This window comes from Anastrepha ludens, chromosome 3, assembly GCF_028408465.1.
Source record: "Anastrepha ludens isolate Willacy chromosome 3, idAnaLude1.1, whole genome shotgun sequence".
NCBI lineage: Eukaryota > Metazoa > Arthropoda > Insecta > Diptera > Tephritidae > Anastrepha > Anastrepha ludens.
Genome location: NC_071499.1, coordinates 123,140,566 through 123,164,925, shown reverse-complemented (window position 1 = coordinate 123,164,925; position 24,360 = coordinate 123,140,566). Strand labels below are relative to the sequence as shown.

Below are 24,360 nucleotides of genomic sequence, written 5' to 3'. Positions count from 1 at the left end.
ATTCGTTTTTGTCTTGACCTAAGTTGGAAAATTCGAGCATGAAACACCAAGTGATGGAAATGGGTTTCTCTAATAGCGTTAACTCTTCGGTAAGTAAAGGAACAACATCAAGTGTATTTCTGCTATGAAAAAATTACTCATAAAAACTATCTTCCGTTCTAATTTAGTCTCGAAAACATGGCAGTGATGAGGGAGAAATCGCACTCTAATTTAGTTTATCTGAGTAAATCACACTGCTATCCTTGTTGTATAGCGCTAACACATTGATAAAACTAAAATCAGGTTTTCCTTTCATTTCTCTTAAAGACTCTCGTGAGGGCTTTTTTTTTTTTTTTTTTTAAAGCGGAAACATGTTTCGCCACAGTTTAGAGCAATATCATACAGAATTTTATAGTGTCCATCTAAGGGTTCTATAGAGCAGTATTGCGTGCAATATAGTTGTGCTGCCAGTGCTACAAATAACAGTTATGTGAAGATGGCTAAAACACACTCGAGCTGTAGTGCACTCAGATATAAAACAAACGAAGGGAATGCCAGTTAGATTTTAAGTACCGTTTATTAAGTGGGGTAAGGTAGTCGTTTTTCGTAAGAAAAACCGAGCAAATTAATTAAAATGAAATAAAGCAAAAACCAAAAAATCAGTTAAATGAGTAGAAACAAAAAGTTTACTGCTCAAAAGGGAAGCTATGCCGGCATGCACGAGTACAATGGAATGAAAATTAATGAAGATTTGTAAACAAAAAATATAAGCTGCACCGAAATTGGAAAATGTAATATAATAGAAACTCAATTACTATTGAAACTAGCAAAGAAATATAGTAATTATAGGAAAAAAAACACATAAAAGAAAAAAATTAAAATTTTCATTGATTAAGTGAATATGTAAAGTCCAAAACCAAGCTCGCATATCATCTCTTACAATGTTTTTTCCACTTTATTTTTGCAAACACAGACTAAACGTTTGGGCGGCCACTTGTCGATCGTTTCAAATGCCACACCGATTTTTAAAAGCCTTCTGCATGAATACACACACACATATACATCCATATACGCATAGTCAACCTGCACTGAAAAGCCAAGTTATTCAGCAGATATTTAGATAAAATCATGAATTGGTATTTGAGGGTCAAATTCATGGAAGTAGTTCGAGAGTGACTAGAATTGTACCAGTTGTAAAGTAACTAATGAGTGCGCTGTATGTAAAAGTAAGTTGAATATAAACTATTATGTTTGTTATTACGTTTTTAAATAATAATATTTAATAATTTCTGATAGAATTAATTATTAGCTCCATAATAAATAATTAAAAACAAAAAGGAAGCTCATTTGAAAAGTCCGTGAAAAGTCTTAGATATGATACTACTGGTGCATACGGAGGTTATGTTTCGATAGTAGCATCTCTTGGGCGAACACACACCAAGTTCCAGCCAGATCGGTATTATTTTTGTGTCTGTGTTTTTTGAATTCGAGTGATTTAGTTTTTTCATTACGCCAACGCACCAGCTGAGACTCCGAAGTTGTGGCGCAAAATTAATGGAAATTAGAAATGGAAATAGGGTAAAAAATAATGAAAATGATGAAATGATTCCAACTCGCTTGACATCCCTCTATTCTTCAGACTTGGCTACCTTAGATCCTTCGAATCACTATTTGAAGAAATGGCTGGCGGGGAACAGATTTTATTCAAACTTGGCCAAACAGACTTGCCAAATTCTATTATTCGAACGGAATCAACAAATTAGAACTGCGTTCGACGAAGTGTATAAGTCTAAAAGAAGACAATGCTCAAAAATTAAAAAGGGTTTAACAAACAATTAAAAAGTTTTCATATTTGCACGGACTTTTCAAACGACTGTCGTTCAATTTTTCGTTCAAAAAATTCCAATTCTTTGTCAAAAGCATTTCAAAAATTCAAACAAAATCAATGTAGGTAATACATTTTTTTTTTTTAATTTTTTTAAATTTAAATAAAATTTAATTAAATAAATTTTTGTTATTTAATTTAAATTTAAGTAAACTATATTTAAAATTTTTTTTTTTATATATTGTAATATAAATAAAATATTTTTTTTTTCATTTATTTAAATAAATTTTTTTAAATTAATTTAAACTTAATTAAATTATTTTTTTTATTTAATTTAAATTCAAATAAAATACGTTTTTACTTTGATTTAAACTTAACTAAACTATTTTTTTTCATTTTTATAAATTTAATTTGAATTTAATTAAATAAATTTTTGTTATTTAATTTAAATTTAATTATATATTTTTTTTAATTCAATTAAAATTAAATAATTTTTTTTTACTAATTTAAATTTTAGTCAACTAATTTTTTATTTAATTTAAATTTTTAAACTATTTTTTTTAATTTTTTTTATTTAAGTAAAATATTTTTTTTTACTTTAATTAAATACCTTTTTTTTAATTTATTTATACTTATTTATATGAACTTTTTTGTTTAATTTAAATTCAAATAAAATATTTGTTTTTAATTTGATTTAAATTTATCTAAACTACTGATTTTTTAATTATTTTTGTAGCAAAAACTTTAAACCAATTTAATTTAGATGTACTTTTTAATTATTGTTTTTAATAATTTTTTGATAACAAAATTGAATTGTAGATTTTTTTATTTAATTTTATTTTTTATTTAATTTTTTTCTTAATTATAAAATTACTGTTTTTGTTAAAATAATCATTTTTTGCATTTCTTTCAATTTTTATCCTCTTCTTACACCTCCTCCCAAACTGGTGTTTTTTGGGCCCAAATTAGACCAGTTTTTCTTGTGTCTACGATGAACTAGTTCATTAACTGACATAACTGGTGCAGATGCTAGCAATTGATTGTTCGTTGGAGAAAGCCATGTTAAAAATAACAGTTGCTAGCAATGCAAAAATATCGAAGGCGAACCACTTCAGTTGCAAAGTAAACTGCTGGCAAAGTTGATAGGAACTAATAGCTTCGACTGCAGGGTAATTACAGCATTACAAAAATAGCGTAAGCAGATTAATAAATGCAAAGAAAAATTTTGCCCGCTCGCCTGCCTGTAGCGCTATCCGTCTCTCTGCCGGTTTAGATGTGCAAGTCAATTAACTTGCCGGACAGTTAGGCTCTACTGGCACCAGCAGATTGCAACAAAGGTGTCATTGCCATTTTATTGGCCGTCAATAGAGATTTTTGAGAATTGCATTTCAAAAGAATCTTAATTTAATTAGTTCGCTTTGTTTTCGTGATAATAACAAGGCTATTTGGCTTTTGAACAGTTTTGACAAAAAATTCATGAACTGGATCTCAATGCCTGTATTTTTTTTTAATTTTTTTATTTTTTCATTATATCATCAGATTTATCATTATTTTACATGAGAAAATATAGTTATTTATAACTGCTTTCTTGCATATGGAATTCATAGGGTGTTAGTGTAGTACAAACAGTATTAATCAACTAATTTGGTTTTTGAATATTTTTTTACGAAATAAAAAAAATATATATTGCACTATCTAGTCACCGTCGCATCAATGGTTGCTCAACATCTGATGCTGTCGAATTCACTGGGAACCGAGTAGTAACAATGCAATATGCCTGACCTGGTATACTGTGAACAAAACTTCATCCACTAGCAATCTTTTTTTTTTTTTTGCGAACATTGAAGTGTATGCTCCTTCGTTTACGCGCTGCTTTCGTTTTCCTTGTGAAAACTACAATCATAGCTTAGTTTTAATGAGCCTCATTTTAGTCTGGCCACTTCAGCCACAAGCAGTCATTAAACATCAGTTTGCTCCACTTTGCATCGCAAAAATTATATGCTTTTTTACGCATTATTTTCGATTTTTAAGCTTTCTTTGCATTTTCGTAGCTATTTTTTTCTCTGCATTTTTTCTTTATATTTCGTTTGCCCCCCTATTTACGCCCTCAAGTTTATTTAACTACTCTTATTTTAATACGGATTTCCATTCGCTTCTTCATTTTTCATTTTTGATATTCCACTACTTTGTGCTGGTTGTCCTTCGTTTGCAGTCTACGCAGCTTTCCTCCTTTGCCCCCTATCTGCACTTCCCCACAGCCTATTTAGTTTGCTATATATCTCCTGTTGCCTGCTATTCATCATGTAACTGCGCCGTTTTACAGCATTCAGTGCTTCGCTTCATTTGCCTGCCACTCGCTGCGTCGAGTCTTCCACCACCTCCCTCTGCCACGCTCACTTTAGTTTACACATAATTTTCTCTACCATTTTCCTGCTTTTTCTGGCTGCTCTGTTGAAAATTTTTTAGTAATTTACCACTCGACAAAAATGTGCCTGGGATTTGTGGCAACAACTGGCAGTGAGCGAGATAGTGGATGATGAGTGCAGCAGCAGCGCTAGCGCGCTTTGACCTTGCCTGCCTTTTTTCATCAATGGCTTGTGCTGTGGTAAGCCATCATATCTGCCCCGCTTCACTTTGGTTTTTCTTTTCTTTATGACTGCTTCGTCTTCTCTTTAGATTTTTCAGTCTCTACTTTTTCGATCTTTTTCGTATCATTTCGTATCGTTTTGTTCCTTAATCTTTCTCAGGTGCCCAGATTGCCTGACCTGCCTCCCAAGTACGAGCCCATTCATATTTGTTTGCTCGCCTGTTGCTACTTTTGTGCCGCATGTTGCGCATAAATCTTGTTCGTGTGTAACCGCTGTAGTCTTAAGCTGCTTAGCTGCTCGCTACCTTTGCTTCGAGATTGGAATCTGCTACGTAAAATGCCTACTGATTTTTCTTCATAGCCACTGTGCATGCACAGAAAAAAATGCAAAGAAAAAATACCAATAAATAAAGGGCTTCTGCATTTGTGAAAGTTTGATTGAATCTGGAATCCGTTTACATCTATCGGGTGTTGTTTTAGCTGCATGAGAACTTTCGTTATCGATAACTATGCTTTGACTGCTGAGAATGGCAAACGGTGCTGACTCATCCGAAACAAAAAATTTGTTCGCAAAGTTGGCAGATGGAAGTGAAGGAGAAGCCGAAATGTCAATTCGTCGTCGCTCTCAACCTGTTGGCCTTTGTCCTTCGTATATATGGAAAATTTTATGTAAGAATCTTGCCTTGGGTGCCTATAAAATACAGCTGAATGAGTATCGTTGAGCTCAGTTTGATTTATTATTCAGATTTATTGGAAAAAGTAGTCAAAAATTTGACTGATCGAATGGGTCATGTACTTATAACTCATGCCATTATTATAAAAAAAAAAAATCATTCCAACAATATTTCTGTTTTGTATTTTCATTCTAAGTTCTCAAGCTCTTAAAAAACACCCTTCATATTTAATTGGCACGTACATCCTTTATTGGGTATTTGGCCGAGCTGCTCATCGAATTTGTGATATGCGACATTGTTTCACAAATGGAGAAACCTACAGTTTTAGTCCATCTCCGAACGGCAGATGTTTTTTATGATAAACTTTTTCTGTAAAGTGCGGACATGAAAAAACCATTGGCACAAATTTCATTACAGGTGTATCCATCTTTTATTTTCTGAAATCAGAATTTGTATGTGAATAGCTTTACTTAAACTCACCTAAAGTTTGAAGTGTTTGAAGGCTTCCCGCACAGTCCTCAATGCGCCTGTCCTGAGTGTGCGCCTGTAATTGGAAGACCAAAGAAACAGTAAATGTATAAATCTAGCAACAGTTCTTCATGTTCATTGATCCTCATCATAAATTAAGTTTTACCTAAATAAAATTCCTTAAGTCGTAAATTACCCCAAAACTTAAGAGTTTTTAAATTTCTAGAATCCAGCGCCACCAGCGGCTCCAATGTTTAAAAAATGTTACTATTATCAATACAATAACTAAAAATATATTGAATGCAAATGATTTCCAAACATACCGATTCTAGCGAACCCTAACGATTTTTTTTTGTTTTCAAAATATTACTTAATATGTAGTTAATCCATGAGGTTTTCCACTATGAGCGCTCGAACTTTAAAATAAAAATTAAGGAAGTTATGGTGACCTTCAGGGTGCCAAACGTCTGTGATGCATCTGCATGGATGTGATATTTTAGGTAACCCCACAGAAAATAGTTAAGAATACGATCTCAGTGGCCTGTTGTCGCCTTTACGTGATTTGACGAAGCTCTCAAACTGTCCGAGCCAATAAGCTCAATGTTTCCTCAGGAGTATGATAAGTGGCGGCATACTTTTGAAACCATATATTCATGAGATCCATATCATCTACCCTAAAAGACTAAAAGTTCGTCATCTTCATCTGTTATTAGTCGCCATTGACAGTGAACACAGCTCCTTACGCATCTTCTAAAAAATAGAGGCCGATGATTCGAGAAAGATGACTTCTCCTTTTCGGTGTACAGAAGCACCGGATGAATCTCCCATGGAGATTAACAGCAATTTTGCTTGCTTAACCAGAAGTGAGCTTCAAAACCGAAGATGAGAGTTAAATTATGGAATTTTTATCGAACTGAGCGCTCATTTTAATAACAAATTTTTAATAATTTCAACACGTTGCTAAATCGTCTTTCACTATGGAGTTAGGATTTGCAATTCAGTCGGTCAGCCATCTTAAAGGCGAGGACATAACTGAGCACAGTCTCTATAAACATCTGTGCTAGACTTATGTGGAAGGTTGAGTGAATTCAATGAACATCTCTTTATACTAATGAACCGCCTCAAAAGTAAAACTGAGAGACCAAGACGGTCTAACTTCCGAAGACTGCATTTCAACTCTTATGTCGGTGGGGTGTATAACTTCAATATTGAGTTTGCCTCAATTTTCTGTTGGCCAGAGATTTTTTTTATTTTCGCTGTCCACTTTTTCTCCACACAGTTCCTCAATGTCAGTTGGTTACTCAACTCGCGTAACTTATTTATTTTCATTAGTGCATTATCTCATTTCCGTGACATTTGCTTTTCATGTTGTCACCTTCCCTTGCACTATTGGCACTGTTGGCTTCCTATTCGTTGCACATCATTGCCACATTAAATAGCAACGGAAGCGCTAGGCGAGTTATCTTAGCGCGAACTCGCGCACGAATCAAGTTAAGAAGCTGAGCTGTTGTTAACTAACCTCGCACACAAAATACAGAGATAAACCTAACGGTGGATTGGTAGCATTTATACTAAATAAATACGTTTACCGTTGCCTTCATGGCTGCGTATATATGTATGCGTGTCTATTACTATTTGTGAGTTGATTTCCGGTGAAAGTAATCAGGCGATTTATCTGGTAGACCAGCAGTAGTGGAGAGCTCGTGAACTCGTAAATTGCCTGTGCGTTTCCTTACCACAAGCAACAAGAAATAACAACAACAACGAAAGGACAAAGGGAAAAGCACAAATAAACACACTCTCATACAAGCAGGGAAACTTCTGCTTCTCATTGCACTCCAACAACCAAACGTTCTATGCGCTTGCCTACTTGACTGACTCGGCTGAAGGAGCTCTTGAGATGTGATGCAAGAAAAGATAACAGTGTATAAATTAAGCTTTTTATAAAACAGACACTTAAGGAACATAGAAGAAGCAATGGAAAACATAACGTTTTACACAATTATGCCTTCGACAGCCTAGCGTCATCTTTCGGTAAATGAGGAGGCATAGGAATAATCAAGAAAATTTAGACGTCTGAAACAGGACTCGCGGAATGGAGTTCAAGCACATAAGCCATGCTAAGTTTCCTTTTTTCAGAAGTTGAAGAGAAGGCTGCAGTATCTGCTGCATAATAGAAGTTACACAAATGTGAATGCCTCCAGCGCATCGCATGCAGCGTGGCCAGCAGCTGGTGAAACGAAGAATAGGGGGATTCTCCAAAATGAGTGTCCTCTTAGGGTATCTAAAAGTTTATCTAATAAGAGGTGTTATTTCGATATTCAAAGAAAAATGCTCTTTTTTAATTTAAATGATCGGATGTTTATTTCATTATAAAGAGGTAGGTATGCCGTTAATAGAGGAAAATAACGTCAAGCAAATGACGACCACGACCACACTTACAGGGCAATATCCTATTCATGAAATTTTCCATAACCGAATTGCAAAGTGGCTGCCCTATTGCCTAATTGTGATCACCTCTTCGAGAGATAACACGGTCTGGAAACTTTTCCCGTAAAAGATCAATGGTTTCGTTGCTTGTATGGCACGTAGCGCCGTTGTCCAGATTAATACCATCCAATTCCGGTCATAGAAAATCATTAATCATCTCTCGATAGCCTTTTATATAATTAAATAGCACCTGTTAATGGAAAACCCTTTGGTTCATAAATGTTCACTTCTTCTATAGTTCTAGTACATAATTTAGAGCACTGACTTTTTAATACATTTAAGGAGTTTTTTCAAGGAGTTTCAATCTTTCGCCTTAAGTTCTTAGTATTAGTATATTCCTGCTCTTCAATTTTAGATCACAAATTAATAGAAATACAATATTATTAGAAATACTAAAAGTACTAGCTTTGAAGAGAAAATAGTATTCAAAATTAGTACTAAAAAATACTTATGTACTAAAAAATGAATCAATGCGTAATTGTAGTAATTATTCTTAGTATATTTAAATATGAGATTAGCATTAGTCAGCTGCTAAAAATTTAGTACTAGTAAAAACATTCGTAAATAATATATTTAGTACTAATTTTTGTCATTAGGCACTTTGTTTCTAGTATTAACAGTAGAGAGCTAATTTTTAGTAATAAATATTGTTTGAAAAATTAAGCGACACCTAATTTTTAGTACTTTTTTAGTAGTTATCTCACATTTAAGATCTAATCATCTGTAAAAATTTTCGTACAGGTAAAAATTCAGTGCTGATAATTTTTAATAAAAAATATTGTTTAAAAAATTAATCGGCCGCCGTAGCCGAATGGGTTGGTGCGTGATTACCATTCGGAATTCACAGAGAGAACGTTGGTTCGAATCTCGGTGAAAGCAAAATGAATAAAAACATTTTTCTAATAACGGTCGCCCCTCGGCGGGTAATGCAAACCTCCGAGTGTATTTCTGCCATGAAAAAGCTCCTCATAAAAATATCTGCCGTTCGGAGTCGGCTCGAAACTGTAGGTCCCTCCATTTGTGGAACAACATCAAGACGCACACCACAAATAGGAGAAGGAGCTCGGCCAAACACCCAAAAAAAGGGTGTACGCGCCAATTATATATATATTTATAATTTTTAGTACTTATTATTAATAGAATCTGACATTTAATGTTTAATCATCTGCAAAAAATTTAGTTCTGATAAAAAACTAGTAAATAATACTTTTAGTTCACATTTTATACTAACTAATTTATTTTTATTAGTAACATTTTGGTTTGTTCTAATTTTTTGGTAGACAGCTAATTTTTAGTAATAAATATCGTGTAAAAAATTAAAAAAAAATCAGTACCTACTGTTAGTAGATATCTCATATTTAAATGTTTATCATGTACTAAAAATTATGTACTATTAAAAAATTTTAGATCATACTTTTAGTACTCATTTTTAGTACTAGGTACCATATCTCTATTACAAATATTTTTATTTGCTCCAATTTTTTTATAAACAGCTCATTTTTAGTGAAACGAAATAAATAATATAGTTTTAGTACCATTTTCCTTATAAGGCTGTGCCTGCTGCATTCAAAAAATAAATTATATAATAGTCTTAGTATTCATTTTATTTACTGAATTTTTCTATTTTTTGTAATACTTTTAGTACTAATATTTTAATTAGTTCTAATTTTTTGGTAAGCCCCTAATTTTTAGTAAAAGGAAATAAGTAGTTTCAGTACCAATTTTCCTTATAAGGCTATGCCTACTGAATTCTAAAATAAATTAAATATTTTTAGTACTAATTTTCTTACTGAAAATTTTATTTTTAGCACTAATCTTTTGTAATCAATACTTTCATTTTTGGTACTAATTTTTTATGCTGGGCATTATTTTATTAGTACTAATTTTTTTTACTAAGTACTTCTATTTTTAGTACTAACATTTTCTTTAGTTCTAATTTTGTGGTAGACATCTAATTTTTAGTAAGAAATATTAAGTAGTTTAGTACCATTTTTCCGAATAAGACTGCGTCTGCATACAAAAAATAAATTAAATAATAGATTTGGTGCTAATTTGTCAGTGAATATTTTATTTTTAGTACAAAATTTTGTACTGAATATTTTATTTTTAGTAATTACTTTTTGTAGGGAATATTTTGTTCTTAGTACAAATTTTTAGTACTAACATTTTGGTTAGTTCTAATTTTTAGTAAAAAGTAATAAGTAGTTTTAGTACCATTCAAAAAATAAATTAAATATGTTTTCTACTGAATATTTTATTTTTGCACTAATTTTTTGTACTGAATATTTCATTTATAGTACTAATTTTTTGTACCGAATATTTTACTTTTAGTACTAATTGTTCGTACTAAATATTTATTTATTTATTGTTTGTATTTAAATATTACAGGGGGCCGCCGTAGCCGAATGGGTTGGTGCGTGACTACCATTCGGAATTCAGAGAGAGAACGTCGGTTCAAATCTCGGTGAAAGATCAAAATTAAGAAAAAGTTTTTTCTAATAGCCGTCGCTCCTCGGCAGGCAATGTCAAACCTCCGGAGTGTATTTCTCCCATGGAAAAGCTCCGTTCAGAGTCGGCTTGAAACTGTAGGTCCCTCCATTTGTGGAACAACATCAAGTCGCACACCACAAATTAGGAGGAGGAGCTCGGCCAAACACCCAGAAGAGAGTGTACGCGCCAATTATATATATATATATATATATATATATATATATAATTTTCAGTACTAACTTGGTTAATTCTAATTATTTGGTACGCAACTTATTTTTAGTAGTTTTAGTACTACTTTAACCAATAAGGCATGTAGCTTCAGCAGCTTTGGTCAAGGCTCTTTACAAAACCACGTGTTGATCTGCTTGCGTACCAGCTCCTTGATGTTACACCAGAAAATGGCAGGCCGACCATACGAAAGCCTTCTTCACTTGTAAGGAAAAATCCACGCGCGTACTATTTCCAATTTAGTGGAGAATCAAAGTTCAAATGTATTTTATTTTTATTTTTATTTAAATGCTGATTTCTAGCAAATGTTCTTGCAAATTTATGTCTGTTCAGCTTTTATGTGTAACCATAAATTCGTAAACTTGAATGTACATTTATATATTTATATTTGTTTACGTGGGCAAATATATTTATTACCCCGTATATTCCATATGGTTTTCTATTGAAAATTGTACAGCCAGTGAAATACTCACATACGTATATACGTGTGTATATCACTCAACGTTATTTTTGTAGTTTCTGTTTATTAAGTGCGATTAAATGGATTTATTGACTCATTGCGCTCCATTTGTGCCCCGCAATTAGTCGCATTTGGTCAGTATCACAAAGGCGTATAAGTGTGAGTGTATGTAAATACAGATAATACAGAGATGTATAAATTCAAATGCCACTCTTACATAAACACACAATTGGAATATGCAGATTTTAGCGAACATTCCATTGTTTTTAGTCCACATATTTATTTGTGTAATTGTTAGCCATATTAGCCCATCAGTTGTTCAGCTGATCGGTCGGAATCGACACGCGGAGATTTTCTTACTCAATGTTGGGCAAATATAAGCATAGCCAGATGTGAAGAGGAAGTGTAGGCACCAACGAGAATGTGCCAGAAATTCGGTAAGATACTCTTACACTAAGTTACATTAAGTAGACTGATCAGTAATGATCTCACAGCAACTTCTAAATGGCTCTTTGTAGGCCTAGCAGACTAACTAATATACACAATTATTCAGCCTATCGGAAGATTTATAATTTTTGTGAATCAGATAGCTGCAGTATACAAACAGACAAGCAATGGAGCTCGTGAAGGTCAAAATAAATATTTCCATCACCCAAAATCATTTTATTTTTTTTTATTTTTATTTGTTGTAGCTAAAAAGTTATATATTACAAAAACAAAATTGGATGATTACTAGAAGTATATAATTTATATTTTTCCACAAAATGAAGACCTCTATGATTTTGACGCGACCCGTACGGCAGCTGGTTCCTATAGCAGCTTTTTCTTCGAGAAAAGGCGCACAATGTGCTTCCCCCTTACTTGCCTAGGGACGACCTCTATTGGAAAATTTATATATCAAATAAAATTTCCAATAATAATTCATAAGTATATTTAATGTATCTACAAAACGTCCATACAAAGTTCGTAATAAAAACAATCCAAAAATTTCGGCAAATTATAAAATCACAAACAGACACTTCTTTCATATGTTTGAAGAATTTTATTTCTAAGTGTATAAATGAATGATTAACTAAAATAAATGCATTAGAAAAATAAACAACATCGATGATAAAAATTAATCAATTGATTGAAATGAAGGAAACGTGTGAACACCTGCTAATCAGCACACACATTAGACACATCAAAGCTAATACTTATCGACTTTTGATATTACTACCTCACTTAAGTCGGCTGTCATCACCTGCTGTTGCAATTGCGATTTTATTCATTCGTGGGTTGAACTCATAAAATTTTTGAACGTAATCAATCATTGCCAATTTATTAGGTTATGGCTTAGATTTACTACTAGGATGCGGTTTTGCGCAGATAAAGAGAGAGAGAGAAGGATAATACGTTAAACATCACTATTGAGAGTATAACAGCTAAATTGAAATTGAAGCTTTTATGATAAATGAAAATGTAGTTACGGGTACAAGGGTTTCTACGTAAATTCTACTAAATTGGTCATAAATTTGAATTCCACGTCAAATAAAGAAGAATTTTGCTGATACCGGTCGCTCTGCGGCAGGCAATGATGAACGCCCGAATGAATTTCGACTTAGAAAAACTTCTCAAATAATCAGAGGTAGCATCAAATTGTAGAATGTCGTGAGCTCAAATAGCAAACCAAAACTAAGCAGATTAAAGTAGAGAAGAGAGCGTAACTTTTCCGCGAGGCATTTGAGAGAACTAAGAACATAATGTCGCGAATGTGGTGAATATTTTAGGCGATGGACCAATGTGCCGTAAAAGCTTCACGCCCACAAAGAAATAACGCAGCGAATAAAGATCCAGAGGCTACGTTGGTTGGGCATGTCGTCCGAATGGATACAAACGCTCCGGCTCTAAACGTTTTTGATGCGACTCCAGGTGGTGGTAGCAGAGCAAAATTTCTCCTCTGCGTTGGAGGGATCAGGTCGAGAAGGACTTGCCTTCCCAGGCGCCGGTTAGCACAAGAAAGAAACGGCTGGCTGCAAAAAAATAAAAAAGTTATTTATAAAAGAACAAAAAATAGAATCTAAAATTACCTCAGTTTATAAAGAGTGTGAAAATAGCAAAGATTTTTAAATGAGAAGTTGGGTTAGGTTAATATAAACTACAAAATAACCTGGAGACGTAAAGCTTCATCGAAGGTTCAAAGAATAGGTGCTCTCCGAGTAATACCGCAGAGTATGAGAAGCTGCAGCATTATTCATAAGCCGATCGATCCTGACACCTTTGAATTTAAAAGAAAGAAACCCCAAGTTTAGAAGAATATCATAAAATCAGAGCATAAACAATCCACCAATGGCGAGACAGATGGCATTTAGCAGCTACAAGAAAATAGACACGTAGAATAAACGGCGACTTACAGCTTTGGTGCAGCAGACTTTTCGGAGAAGTAAACTTTTACAACACGCAGTTTCTAGCCAGCCACGGGTATTTTTAGGCAATACCTCTTCAAGATGGGCAAAGTGGAGTCACCCGACTGCATATACGGTACACAGTTTATCAGATGATGCAAGCCACACCTTTTTCGACAGCAAAATAGGGCAAGAAAAACGCGAAGGACTCCAAGCGGTAGTAGAAAATGAAACATTCGAAAATAGGAGAAAATTGGGAAAAGAAAGCTTGCTACATGGAACACGTGCTACGTAGGAAGAAATGCCACCAGAATGCAGGTACGTGGGCACCTACGTAGTGCATTGGGGGACTCTACCCCAAAGTTATGCGAGGGCAGTGCCAGGGTGGATCTAAGACCATGATGGGGAGAATGTTTTTTGGTTGGTGCAAGTCACACATACCACTGTTGCGACGGCACCTTTAGGAACTGCTCGCAGAAGAATAAAAAATTTAAACAAGGAAGCGAATAACAGAGAAAAAGTTTTTTCCAACCAAAAAATATAAATGAGGATTCAAAATTACTTCAGCCCGCCAGCTGGTGTTATCAAATTCACTGAGAACCGAGTAGTGATAAGCTCTTAATCGTGGCGACAGATATTTCAAAAAATTATTTCAACTTCCCCATCAGCTTCTTTAGAAAAACTCTGAGCTTAGAAGGCATCCGCACATGTGGATGAAAATGCTCTACATAGTGCAAAAAAATTTCAAAAATCAACGCGATTTTACTAAAAATTGCAAAGAAAAATTATTTTCATATTAAATTATTTAATGTTCATAGTTGTATTAAAAAAGTATTATATATATTATTCAAAAAATTTAAAGCAGATAAAATTTTGGAAGAAACAATTTTAAAGAAATTCCCCGCAAAGTTCGGCACTTTTTTAGTTGCACCCGAACCAAAACCGAACAGCAATTTTGTGACTGCAAATGGTCGAGGTCTTATCTCCTTGCCACGCCAGTCAGTGATATTAAAAACCTGATGAATTTCATCAGTAGTACGAAGCGGCTAACACCACTGTAAATCAGCCATCATTTGGTTGTCTTCACCAAATACACACACACTCACCCTTCTTCTCCATCCTTACTTCCTTGTCTTCATATCTCCTTTACAATGGTATCACAAAGGACGGATTTTTGATTTTTTTCAAAGTGTGCCCTCTCTACAGGCAACCATTTCAACGTAACCTAACTAAATGGTCGAGGACGAACCCGAAGTTCGGTAGTTCTCTAGTTATATTATATTTATACATTGATGAAATAACCTCCATGTTTCAAGCAATTCAAAATATTTTGCGACTTCCAATAAATGCATTAAAAAACATTTAAAAGTGTGCCTTCTTAAGCTTTCTTTTCCGACTTTCCATATAAACAAATTCTTTCCAACTAAACTTATTTGGTTTCTAATGAAACAAAATTGTATGCCAATTAAATATGTAGCAAATTTTTTATTACCAAATACATCAAAGCGAAAAATGCTGGGAACGCAATGCCCGCAAACTCAACCCATTCCGCGCTCGTCAAATTAAATATCGTGTCAATTGCGCTATTAAAACGGAATGTATCGTTTGAAGTGTTGACAAAATTGTCAACACACTTACTCGTTTGTCAACTTGCGAAAAATGCCAAGGAAAGCACAAAAAAAAGGAAAATGGACTATATCAAATACTTTCTCACACTTCCATATGCGCACATCAACATCTGGCGGCGCTAGCGGCCTGAAAATCATTTAACCAGCCGCTTGCCATGAACGCGAACATATGTTGCTTATTTTTTTTGCTTTTTTAATTTCATGTGCCAGCAATATTTTTTCACTCCACGCTGACCTCCTCCTCCCTCATTTTAAGTGAAACTTTGCATGTCTAGCGCACATTTGGTGGAAGTGAAAGACGAAGTGATATTTTAATTGGTATGCTATAGGGCACAATGAGTAAACAAAAAACGCAAGGCATCTTAAAATAAATTGTAACTGAATAGAGTCGGAAGTAATTGAGTTTTTATTAAATATTGCGAAATAATATTTTATTAAGCCAAAGTAATAGTAAATAGTTTTGAGGTAATGTGAAAATTAAGTACTTTTATTAAACAATCAAAAGCAAATATCAGAATAGGTTAAATCGTTGACCTCAAGGAGATGGAGCAAATTTTGGTGTGGTGTTACTGAAAGGCAGAATTAGAAGACAGAAAGAGGGATGGGAGCTAGAGATATCTATACTGAGAGTGGAATAATCTCGGCTTCTAAAACGGGCTTGAGTTAGTCGTTTGGCCGAGTTCCTCCTCCTATTTGTGGAATTGACTTGATTTTGTTCCACAAATGGAGCAACCCACCATTTTAAGCCGACTCCGAATGGCAAATAGTTTTTATGAGGATTTTTTTCATGGCAGAAATACTCTCGGGAGTTCGCCATTGCCTATCCAGGGGCGACCGCTACTAGAAAAAACTGTTTCTATTATTTGATGTTCATGCACGGAGAGTCGAGTCTACGCACCCCCGAATGGTCGGCACGTACCAACCCATTGACGGCCGAATTGACATTAACTCTAACTAAAGTTACGTTAAATTGTGGATCACTAATGTACCATCTACTCTATCGAGACTCAAGCTTGTGCCTCAACTGCATCAAACGAATTGCTTTACATGTAAGAGTTCTTGTAAAAACCACCTGCAGAATCGCCCGACAATTGTGTACCAGGCAGAATCTCTAACAAGCCAAAATATGCTTAGGCTTAGCACTGATTTCCATTATAACGTGGCACTGCCTTGTAGGCAGATGCGCCCAAAATTTGGGCGTGCAAACACATGACTTCTGCCAAAGCTATGTACGTAAAGAAGAGGAAGAGATGCACCTCCTATGCCACTGTCGTTTTCTATCCCGACGTAGATTTACCATTTTGGGTAGACCATTTTTTAATGAATTGGAAGATCTCAATACTGTGGAACTCAGGGATCTTCTAAAATGTTTGGAGAAGTACGCACTTGTTTTAGGACAAGTTCCCCGCATGGCATCACAATGAGTATATCTCTTGAGCCTGAGTATATGCCGTAATGGGCAACCGCTCCCACCTAACCTAACCTAGTAACTTCAATGCTTCATCAACATTTGCTTGAGGATATATATATATTTATATAATTGGCGCGTACTTTTTTCTGGCCAAACATAGTAAGTAATGAAGAACTTTGGAGATAAACAAACGAGGGGCCTATCTTACGCCAGCTAATATGCAGGAAATGGAGTTGGATAGGCCACACTCTTAGAAAACCGTTCCACAGCATCGGCCCTAGACTAGAGTCCTAAGTAAAACAAAAGCAGCGGCCGGCCAAAAAACATCTGGAAAATATCCATCCCGCATTACTTATCCTCCATAAACATACGCTGGGATAATGATAAGACGAAAACATCTAACCGCGTGCATTGGAGAAGCTTTGTGGAGGCGCTATGCTCCTCAAAGAAGTAATCAGAAAGAAGTAATTGGTAATAAAGTAGTTACCGATTTCCCTTATCTAGTTTGTCGTTTCGGCACAATATTTCACTCGAACACTTTCAGGATCAGTTAATCAATTGATGTTCCCACCTGAACTCCTCTGGCTCACTCGAACTGAAATGGACGGAAACTTATGGAGTGTAATTTTTTCGTGAAATTTCCTAATAATTAGAGTTACAAAAGAATTCAAAATAAAGGACCACCAACTATTCATGAGTAGCGGCAGGCTAATCACTTACTCTGCCAGAAACCAAAATAACCCAAGACTGAGTCTTGTCGAGGCCCTATGCTCCCGAGTGGAGTGAACAAGGTAAAAACTATTCATGAACCAATTTTATTGAATTTGCTGTTTGAAATTTGAATCACAAAACGTATTAGTTTTTAAATCAAGTTAAAGTTTCAATTCAAATAAATTTGTTCCTCAATTCCTGTCAATCACCAATCATAGTTCGCTTTAACTTGTATCCTTGACTTTAACTGGCACGCTTAAATTAAACACTTATATTTGAACTTGACTTTGGCCTCAATCCTTCCACTTTCTCACCTTCATCTAACCGCTCGCTAGCTCTCTCTGGGCACACATATTTACATGCATGATAACCAAAACTAAATTTTCCTTGAAACTGCCTTGCTTCCCTTGTGCAGCACACATTTTTTAACTTAAATATTTCATTGTCATTCCGAAGTGACACACATAACTAGTTAATGGCTCTCCTCTCTCTCTCTGCTGCATCTTTTCCTGTATACGCTTCACCTTTGCTACCCACTTTACATATCTCAGTGCTGAAGTGCACTCGAGTAGGGCACATGCAACTCAGAAGCTAGTTGAAATATGCAAATCAAGTGGAAATGCGGCAAGTCAAAATGTCACAGAGTTGCATTTTAATTACAGTGGAAAAGTGATTAAAGCATAGTTAGAAAAGCGTCAATGCAATAACAACAATTGGGGACATTTTCATAAATTTTTTAGTGCAAATTTTGCTTCTCACTCAGGACAGCTCTTGGTTGCCAATATTATATCAGTAGAGATTAGCATAAAGTTAGGAACTTTATAGTAGCAATCAATCGCAAATCACAAGTGATGCCAAGTTTTACCTTTATGTAGTTCTGAGTTACTGCATAAGCATTTCTTGCTCTAATACCTTCAGTATTTGTAATATTAAATAAGGTGCTCAGTCCCAATTCAACCCATTGAAATAGATTTTTTTAAGAATTTTCTTGTCTGCTAATTCTGTGCGCTAAGCGGAGGCCGGTTAATGCTGTTTGAGTCAAAGACGGTATTTGTGTAAAAGTTCAATTATATTCCAGTCGACCGAAGGTTTCTTCGGTTTGGCTTACTCGCTTACATCCTTCGTTGGACCGCATCAACCCGGTCTCGGCTTTCGCGGTTGGCCATTTTGGAAGCCTGGGCTTCTCTTACTACGTTTTGTGTTTGCTTCTCAGTACGGAGATGTCAGAGGAATTTAGAGCCTAAGAGAAACGGGAAATTCGAGTATTTAAAGAATTTCGGGTTTAGTTGGTTAAGCCTTTGGATGCATCTGTCGACTTTATCTCACTGCAACATTGGTTGATTGGCATATTAGCCAGACTCTGCCTAGTTAGTAATAATTATAATTGACTGGTTTTCCCATTCAATGACTTCTGACGTAACTATAGAGACAAGGAAGAAGAGAAGATTGTTGATAAATACTTAGCTGTGTTTATATATCCTTTTGACTAAAGTGCACTCTTCTGAGAGTGTCCAACGGAGCTTGGCTCGACTATTATTGACAAAATTCTGTGCTCCATAAATCGCGATTAACTGTTGGGTAGATATGGGTAGAAAAGGAAGAGCGCACCTAGAGTTCTCTTAAATGGTATCGCGACCTAGTTGAGTTGTACCTCGGTATACACCGAGTAAAGTGGCAGATAACTCGACCTAAGCTAGCCCAATAGTTTAAGCTATCATCTTGGAAGTAGCTCTGAACTTATAAGACGGAAGAGTTTCTATGCTGACATAACTATCCATTTTGGTCGCTGTAATCAAAAACTTGGAAGCCATATGTTCGAAACAGAGTTTTTTCATATAACGGCTGATTTTGGGGAAATATATGGCGGTCGCCGTAGTCTAATGGGTTCCTGCATGACTACCACTCAAAAGTGCGCGGGCTCGAATCTCCGCGCATGGAACACCCAGTGACAAAGAAAGTTTTTTCTCACAGCAGTCGCTCCTCGTTCGCAAACCTCCGGATGTATTTCTGATATGAAAAATCTCCTCATAAATGAGATCTGCCATTCGGAGTCGGCTTAAAATGGTAGGTCTTTCCATTTATGGAACAGCATCAAGGCGCACACCACAAATAGAAGGAAGAGCTCGCTATTTATTAGCCTGTAAAAGCTGCGCTAATCTCTGATGATACACCGGTTAGCTTAAGGGAAGTTGATGGCCGATTGTAGGGAGGTGGGAAGAAGTTAATTTGAGAGGTGTATATTGAATTATGATATTATAGTAACACAAACATTTTATAAATTGAGCGCAAGGCCGTTCTAGTGAGTTCATTATTTGTAATCACACACCAAATCAACTATTCGATTTATAACATTTCATACGCCAGTTGAGATTACTAGGGGCAAACTCAAGAGATTCTAAGCTCAGCCTCAAGAAATGAAAGCTTCTATTGATACTACCTTTTATAGAATCCAAAAGAAATTCGGGGACTCGCATGCTCCAGCTTCAGTAAAGATTTCAGTGGCCAGTGAGTTGGCTTCATTGTATAGCTCGCACTTCTATTGGGAAGAGCTTTTAAAGGGAGCACTGTGATAAGAGTTTGGTTTTGATAAGTAAGTAGAGTGTGCCTTCGGATACGCAAACAAAAAAGTTAATAAATTGGTTCAATTGGATGATTTGCGCCCAACTTTTTGATTTTCCGTTCACCTTCTAGGGTCGGATTAATATTGAAGTACACAATTGGCGGAACTCCTCTTTCGATTTGTGGTGCACGTCTTGATTATATTTCACGAATGGAAGGACCTACAGTTTTATGCCATGTGAGATGGTTTCTATGAGGAGTTTTTTCATGGAATCAAAGCACTTGGAAGCTTATTGTTTGCTGCAGCGAGTATTACCGGGTGACCGCTTTAAAAAAAAAACTGTGTCTAGGGGGCTTTCGGACCTGGGACAACCGAATGACGGCAGCCACCTGCATAATCGTGGTTAGCGCGCAACCCAAGCATATACAAAAAACGAAAACACGAAGTGACTTTTATAGCCTTGTGTTATTCCTGCTAGATTGAGATAAAAAACCCACATAGTTTAAACACTTTAATAAGAAGCTCTTGAAACAGAATAGCTTCAATTTACCACGGCAGCGCATTTGTTGTATTTAATTATTCTCTTCTTCTCTACTTAATATTTTATTTTATTTTTATTGATTCTCTACAACTTTCGTCACAATTCCAATTCCCTCAGCTTATTGTTTCTGAGGGCGTATGATGGAGGCAATGATGATAATTAAAATCGCACAAAACACAGCACAAACAAAACAATAATAAAAGTCGTTAACAAATGGCGCCAAGGGTCTAGCTGGATGACTTCAACGAAAAAAGAAAAATGGCAAAGGAAGCGGCGATGAGCTACGAGTTTGAGGAATAAAAGCAGACGCAAGATGATACAATAGTGCCACAATACCACCGCAGGAAGAACAATAAACACACTGACTCAGTCGTGGAGTGTAAGTTACCAACCGGGATACCAATAAAATATGTGCGAGCTATGCGAATTTTAGACGGCTGCTACTTGTCGACGTGCAACGTAGCACAAATTTATGATATTTCTGCTACCCACGCGGCTGTGGGAGTAATGAGCGCCTTATTATTTTTGTTGCTTTCGCTAACGGTATTAAATATAGTTAATTGTCGATGACGTGCCACAGCGTTCAATCAGGTTTTATGACCATTTTCGCAATTGAGGTTATTAGATAAATTTTATTAATCTAGCCCCGTGAGCTGTGTGGACTATTAAAAACACTGTTATCTGCTACTCAGTGTTCAAAGCATTCTTCATTTCATATCATTCTTCATTTAGTTTCTATTATTCTTAATCGCATGCATTTTAATGACAGCAAAGAAGTTGCTTTTTTACCTAATTTTTGTTTTTATTCCTTTACTTTTGTTATAATATTTTTATTGGGCTGGCTTTCCTTGTCAAATGGCAGTATTTTGTATGTGTGTGTCTGGCGTTAGTCAGTCCAACGTACTGCTACCCAATATATCTATTTCAAGGTCATTCCTCCCTCTTTCGACTGCAAGCAAGTTCTGCGTCATCTCTCTTCGTATGTCCTTCACAGTTCGTATTGGTTTTTTTTTATGTATGTATGCGTGTATATTTCTTGCCCTATGCACCTGCCTGTCTCTCTCGATTTTTATAAACATTTATTCTACAAATTTCACTAACATTTCTATCCCCATTTTCGGCATCCTTACGCTTGCCATGTCAACTACTTATTTTTGGCAAATAGCAAGCATTTGAATTATTTATTAACTCCAAGAGAACTTTGTTGGAGGTTAAAAGTTCGTTGTTACAATACATTTTTTTATACTTTACTTCAGAATATAAAATTCTTTTTTGTAATATTAATTTTCAGAAATTTATTACACACGAAAGTTGTGTGATTTTTTCAATGTATCTATGTAAGCAAATATTTGTGTATGCATCTTTTTGAGTGTAGGATTCTTCTTTTGAAAATGAGCAGTCGAGAACTGCTAGAAAAAATCCTTGTCTCCCTACCTATAGGTAATCAGCTAATGGTTTTTGTGAAAAAATGTCAGAGAAATTGTTGGGGTAAAAATATTTCGATTAAATATTTTATGTGTATGACCCATAAAGGTCAAGCTATACGGCACTGAATCATTTTTAAAGCTTACACCTTGTTCAAACACATCTACAAGAATGTTCACAATAGCCAAGGTTCGCATCTTGGGCACATCCTTGCTAAAATCTTCAGCTTAGCCAGTGTTCGCACCTTGTCTGAAATCTTTCAGAACTTCCTTAAGTCCCTCAAAATTCCCCTTCTTAACCAGAGCTCTGATCCTGACCAAATCCCTTCAAAAATGCCCAGCTTAGGAAGAATTCGTATCTTGTCTGAATCCTTCAGAGCTTCCTTAAATCCCTCAAAACTTCTGTCATAGCCAGAGCTCTCAACCTGACCGAATGTCTTCAAAATTTCCCAGCTTAACCAGAGTTCGCATTTTGTCCGGAATTTCTCTCATCCTGGCCAACTCCCTTAAAAAAATGCCGTCACAGCCAGAGCTCTCATTCTGATAGAAAGGTTATCAAGTGCTCTTAGTGCAGCTTGACTGTCACTATAAAATCCAATACTACTACCCCGCCAATTTTTTGACAATTAGCCAGTATACTACATTCTAGATAGCATAGACTTCAGCTAAGAATACCGTAGCCATCTATATTGTAGCGTAAGAGTACTCAGTGTTTCGTCTAAATACCACCCAAATCCGCTAATATCACTAGTTTTGGATCCGTCGCTCCAGAAAGTCTGCTGAAATTAGGTTAATAGGATCTGTGAACTTAACCATTGATCTCTATTTGGGATCAATACGACATACTACTTCCTACGCACTAAGTTGATATCGAGAACAGTAAGCACCGCTCTGACAACTGCTGGCTTATCTGACAGTAGCCGTTGTTTCCTTCGTTTCCCCAGACTACGTTTAGTTTGAGCCTGTACGCCACCTTCATCTAGAGATTGCAAGTTCAGGATGGGATTAAGAGCATCGCTAGTTGTCATACCCATAACATCTGTAATACCCAAGCACACACTTCTCTGTACTCTAGTTAGAGGTTTTACTCTGGAATTAACCATAGTAACCTTCCATTTCTATTACTAGTGAGGTAAAGGTCCACAATATTTTTTCTTGCCAATCAAAACCTTTTTTTATGTACCAGACCCTTCGCAAGTAATGGCAAACTTCAGAGATAATTTCTGCCGTAAAAAAACTACTCACAAAAATGATTCGCCATGCAGGGGCGGTATTAAATTGTAGATATCTTTATTTGTGGTTGAGAAGCTCCATCAAAGACTTTATAAGGAGTGTACTCGTATGCACATAGGTATGGGGTGCCTAATACTTTTGGCCAAGACTGTATATTTGGTATCTAATCTCTACAACTCCTTTCCTCTGTTTTCTGCACTAATTTGGGTCATTCGAAATATTTATTTACCTGCCCACATTTCCCTTCCAACTTAGCCGCAAAAAATGTTTCTCCCACACCATTTACTTCGAATATTTTTAACAGTCACGCAGTTACTTAAAATTGGCGCCACAGATTGCATGAACATTTCAATAAAAACCCAGAGAACAAAAGTTCAGAAATATGAACCAAAGACAAACAAATGGCAAAATCAGTTTCACGAAGGTCTAAGATATTTAAATAGATTAAGAAAATTTCATAAATAGTCGAAAGTATAATATTTTTAGTTTTTATTTGGTTGTGTGTTACGAAAACTGCCAAACATTTCAAGGAGCCAACAACAAGACTAAAGAACTTGAAAACCGCGCTGAAATTATTCAATTGAAATAATTTCGAAATTGAATTTGCAAAGCATTTGCATTTCATTGGAATGCCAATATGGAACAAGCCCTCATCCGCTGACCCCCTCATCCGGTGGTATGTCCGCTTGTCAGTACGGTATGACTGTTGTAGTCAATTGGAAGTGACTGCGGGTCGATACACACAATTTGCATGCATACAAACATACATCCGTCCATCAGTTGGTAAGCCAACAACATCACAAATATTTAGATTTGGCAACAGTTGCTTGCTTGCTTCAGTTATTTTCCTCGTTCTTAGCTCCGCCGCCGCCATCGGATGTTCGGGTACGGTTATTGTGTTTAAATATCATTTGCTGCCCCCCACCAAACTCTGTGCTTAGCGACCTCTATTGTTATTGTTGGTATTTATTGTTGCCGTTATTGCTTTAATAACCACAATTCGTGCGTACGCAAATGTATGCGGGGAGAATGAAGTGACGAGCGCAAAATCAATTCAATTCAATTGCTGCATTCAATGGCTTCACTGAATTTTAATTTCATTTTACTTTGTTTGCTTGTATTTGCTTATATTTCTGAATGCATTTTTTTTTTTTTTTTTTTTTTTTTTGTTTCTCTCGACCATTAGTTTTTGTTTTTGCTTTTTTCGTGCACGAAAATTTGATTAAATTTCTGCCTGACATGCCCAATGCACACATTTAGGAAAACT

The 24,360-nt window shown here is 35.6% G+C and overlaps 1 protein-coding gene across 1 annotated transcript in view; it reads right to left on the bottom strand.

Moving 5' to 3' along the window:
* LOC128858989 (uncharacterized) overlaps positions 1-24,360 on the bottom strand; it is a 325,060-nt gene that overhangs the window by 269,697 nt on the left and 31,003 nt on the right. The window contains exon 2 of the mRNA XM_054095626.1: positions 5,546-5,609. The gene's annotated coding sequence lies outside the window, so the exon portion shown is untranslated. The remainder of the gene's footprint in view (positions 1-5,545; positions 5,610-24,360) is intronic.